Source organism: Montipora capricornis, chromosome 10 (genome assembly GCF_036669925.1).
Source record: "Montipora capricornis isolate CH-2021 chromosome 10, ASM3666992v2, whole genome shotgun sequence".
Lineage (NCBI taxonomy): Eukaryota > Metazoa > Cnidaria > Anthozoa > Scleractinia > Acroporidae > Montipora > Montipora capricornis.
Genome location: NC_090892.1, coordinates 25,870,888 through 25,875,887, shown reverse-complemented (window position 1 = coordinate 25,875,887; position 5,000 = coordinate 25,870,888).

Sequence of the window (5,000 nt, the reverse complement as noted above, 5' to 3'; positions counted from 1 at the left end):
TCCAAACAATCTTTGTACTGGTGATGATCCAATATTGGGTGAAGTTGTGTTTCGCCAGTCCAAAATGGCCAAGTATGAATTTTGTCCACTTGCCTTTGCTTTGGTTAGTAACTTCTTGGCTGTCTTAACAGCATTTTCAATCTTGCCATTTGATTGTGGATAGTGTGGTGAAGACGTTTGGTGGTCAAAATTCTTTGAATTCTCTGGAAGTAAACTGTGGTCCGTTGTCAGAATACAGAGTATCAGGTATGCCATGGCGTGCGAACTGATTCTTGAGAGACTTGATACTTGATTGAGTTTGTACTGGATAATTGGTTCAGTTCAATGTAATCTGACCAGTGGTCAACGATGATGAACCACTCTTTGTTCTCAAAACTGAAAAGGTCTGTTGCAACATGAGACCAAGGGCGTTTAGGTGGATCATGAGTTATGGGTGGTTCTCTCTGCTGGTTTGTCTGATAAGTGTTACATGTTTCGCACTTAGAAACACAGTCCCTGATCTCTGCGGTCATGCCAGGCCAAAACAGGACGTCTCTTGCTTTATTTAAACAACTTTCAATACCAAGGTGGCTTGAGTGGACTTGCGTGATCATGTGGGGCCTTAGCACTACGGGTACAATTACTCGATTTCCTTTGAAAAGGAAACCATCTTGGATGCTGAGCTCTTCTTTGAAGTCAAAATATCTCCTGATTTCTGATGGGACTTCTTCTTTTGTTTCTGGCCAACCAATCTTGATAATATGTTTCAACTGCTGAAGACCTTCGTCAAGTTCAGTTTTTTTTCTGAGATCAACAAGGCGTTGACTTGTGATTGGCAGAAACTCGACCATGTTGATCTCTTCAATGGATTTGATTAGATGCTCTTCCTGTTTGACTGATAAAACCTCCGACTTCAACTCTTCTGTACTCGGCTTATTGGGAAAGAATGCTCGACTGAGTGTATCAGCAATGAATAGTTCCTTTCCAGGCTTTTACACTATATTCAAGCTATACCTCTGGAGCTGTAATAACATTCTTTGGAGCCTTTTGGGGGCCGAAAGCAGAGATTTCTTGAAAATGCTCTCTAGCGGCTTGTGATCCGTCTGTACTGTAATTGGCCTACCATAAACACACTGGTCAAAGCGTGTGCACCCGTGAACTATGCTAAGCATAATTTCTTTCAGTACTGGTAAGCGTTCTTGACGAGAATGCTATAGGCTGACCCTCTTGCAGTATGACAGCACCCAGTCCAGATTCCGATGCATCCCATTGCAGTGTTACTTCTTTACTGGGGTCGAAATACTTCAACACTGGTTCTCTTGTGATCGATTGTTTCACTTGCTTCCATGATTCTCGTGCGTATCGTTCCAGTGCCATTGCACATCTTTGCCTAATAAACGCCTCAACGGCTCCGTCACATCAGACAGGTTAGGCAGAAATTTCGCAAGATACGTAATCATTCCAAGCACCCTTTGCACGGCCTTCTTGTCTGAAGGTGTAGGCATTTCTACAATTGCCTTGACCTTACTTGGATCCGGCTTGAGGCCATCAAGTGTCAGTACATGACCGATGTAGGGCACTTCTTGCTTTCTCAACCGTAACTTCTTTGGATCAACTTGATTTTCTTCTCACGACATCTCTCCAAGAGTGCAATTAGGTTTCTGTCATGATCCTTAACTGCATTTTCATAGGTGTCACCCTCACCAACACAGAGTATGTCATCTACAATGTCTTCTATACCTTTCAGACCCTGTAGGCTTTCATGGATTTTTCGCTGGTACTCTTCTGGGGCTGTTTTGATCCCAAATGGTAAGCGAAGTATAACGTGTATTAAACGTGGTCAAGAGTGACGACGGTTTGTCTAGCTGAACTTGCCAGAATCCATTCTTTGCATCCAAAACTGAAAAGCCTTGCATAGCCTGGTGGCCACGTCTTCAATGGTGGGGAGAGGATAATGGGCTCTCGGCAGGCTCTGTTTAAATCTTGTGGGTCAATACAAATTCGTAACTTCTCTGGCTTGTTTACTAGAACCGAACTAGACACCCAATTTGTAGGTTCTGTAACGGGGGTGATAACTTTCTCTCTGACTAATTTGTCCAGTTCTTCCTTTAAACGGTCTCTTAGTGCTACAGGGACTTTCCTAGGGGGGTGGACAACAGGTTTTACAGTTTCATCGAGTTCCATATGGTATGGGCCATCCATGCATCCTAATTCCTGAAAAACATCACTGTACTGTTTCAAAATTTGATCTCTGGTTAGAACAATGTGGGCAGTTTGAACCTTGTCATTTACTGCATTCACAGTTTCTGACTCTGAAATGCCACTTGCCATAACCTTGATTAAGTTCAGTTCCTGACATAACTCAGCACCAGGAACTCATGACCCGGAGCCTACAACTCTACTATGTTCGTGTGACGGCGTTTTCACAGACCGATTTATTTTTAGATTGAATTTCCCACAGGAGCCCGATGACCAATTACAAGAAATTAAGCAGACGTCATAGGGTGGCCGAACCGGAACTGCCTTTGTTTTTTGACCTAACTCGCGGGAAGGGCTAGTCTAAAAATAAACCTACTTGTGAAAACGCCGTTTCACAGACGCTGTATGGAAGTGGCACGCTCCAGATGGGCTCCTGTCAGCATCCAATATAGGCCTGACGTCCTCATCAGTTATAAAAAAATCTGCATCTGTACTCATCTCACCTTTGGCACATTTGAGAGTGCACTTTCCAAGTGGAGTCATAGTGGTTCCATTATACATCTTGAGTGTTGCAGATGTTTTCCTCAAATACAGATCTTTGGGATCCCCCATAATGCTTGAGAATTCTTTTAGTGATAGCAAATTACAAGTTGCTCCACAGTCCTCCACAGTCCAACTGAAATGTAACATCTTTAGCATTGTTTACTTTGACTGATGTAAACAACTGTTTTGGGTGTTTCTTTTCTTCCACAGCACTGACTTGATAAGTTATGACATCAATAGTATACTCTTCAAATTGACTCCCATCTGAATCTTCTTGCACATAATTCAAATTCTGATTGGCATGTAAATTACGACTGGACTGCCTTCCTCCTGTACACTTCGCAGCAAAATGGTTTCTTTTTCCACACTTGTTGCACTGTTGGCCACATGCAGGACACTTTGATCTGACTGTTACATGTTTCCTGCCACAAAATTTGCAGTCGATCTGCTGAGCAATTCCGTGTGCTGATTTCTTCTTCTCTTCTTGTTTCTTTCGGAAGAATTTTTCTTTCTTCTTCCCTAATGCATAAACCTCGTGCAAGTTTTGCATTTGTTTCAACTGGCTTTGGGTTGCTTCGGCAGCTCGTGCAATTTCTGCATGCAGCTTTATTCAGCGTCAAATCTGGGACTCGCAACAAACGCTCTCTCATGTTGTGATCAGCGATTCCAAACACGATGCGGGCGCGTATCAACGAATCTTTCAAATCTTGAAATTCACAAGAGTCTGCCATGTTTCGTAGAACAGTGGCACATTTATCAATGGGCTCCCCAGTTTCCTGTCCACGCGAAAAGAATAAATACCTCTCGTAAACTGTATTCTTGCGAGGCTCACAGTACTGCTCAAAATGCTCTAGAACTTATCCATTTTGACTTTGTCTTCGTCACTGTGCCAGGTGAATGCATTGTAAACATCTAGGGCTTCGTCGCCGATCACGGTGAGAAAAGTTGCTACTCGAATGGGATCTTCCTTTCTGGCTATTCCGATAGCTAGCTCATAGTTACTCCACTTTTGTTTAAATCTTTTCCAATTTTGAGATACATTTCCACTTGAAAGCTGCAGATGATCCGGTGGGTTTAACAGACGCCCGGCCGCCATTTCACACCACGCGGTTTCGATTTATGAGAACAGCAACGAACCAAGGTTTTCACAATATAAATATTTCACAAATACGGTCGGCAAACAGCGTCATCCACTAACTTCTGACACCATGTGTTAGTCCTTAGCTTCAAAATGAGCAAACTCAACTAAAACAGTCTTATCGAAAACTCAAATAAACTTACAAGAACGTCACCGAAACGTTTCTTACGAGTTCGCGATATATTTTTTTATATTTGAGGCGAATGGCCGGGCCCCCGTTGGGGAGAGTGCAATGCCCGCCAGACATAACGACTAATCCGTCAACAACAACGGTTCACCTCAAACAGGGGTGCACCAGCACGTCAAACGTCACCGGGGAATCGAACCCCGCCCTTACAAACACAAAACAAAGGACACACGAACAAAGAATTGCATTTAGGAGACGCCTCGTCCGACTTACACTCCAAAATGACAATTCAACACTAGACGAACACATAACTATACAACAAACAAACGAGGCAAAAGGACAAACAGAACAGCCGAACTGGGCAACGGCGAATGGCAGGCCAGGGAAGGCCACCAGTCGAAAAAACTTATCCTGCAGGCGCAGGTTCGCCACCAATATGCAGCCAGAACGACAGGACATGACAAGGTACGAACAAGGCAAGCGGAGGACAACCAGGCTAAGAGGGAGACAACACGGGAACGAAGGCATGGTGCAGAGCTCGATTTCAGAAGGAGGACAAAACAAAGCGATCATCGACAACCGAACCGATGACACCCGCAGCGCCCCACCGACGATGGAAAAGGCGCCGACGCCTTGGGGACTTACAGCGCCTGAACAAGAGCGGAAGGTGGAACTGGACCCGAGAGCGGACTCTCGCAATAAGCTCAGGTGCGCCAGGGTGAATGCCCCGGAAGCGAAAGTCGTTGCGGGCGTGCCATACAAAATACTTACAAACATTCAGCATGTAAACAAAAACCTTCGGCAGAGAGCGGAGTTCGCTTGGGGCGAAACCAAAGAGCACGATACGACAGACAAGCGAGGGGCAAGAAGGGGAGTAGGCGAACATGAGGGACTGGAGCCAAGACAGAACACTATGTGCCAGAGGGCAGGAAAAAAACAAATGAGAAGGACACTCGGGGGCCATGCCACAGAAGCAGTCCGGATCAACCGAATAGCCAAAGCCGATAAGCCGAT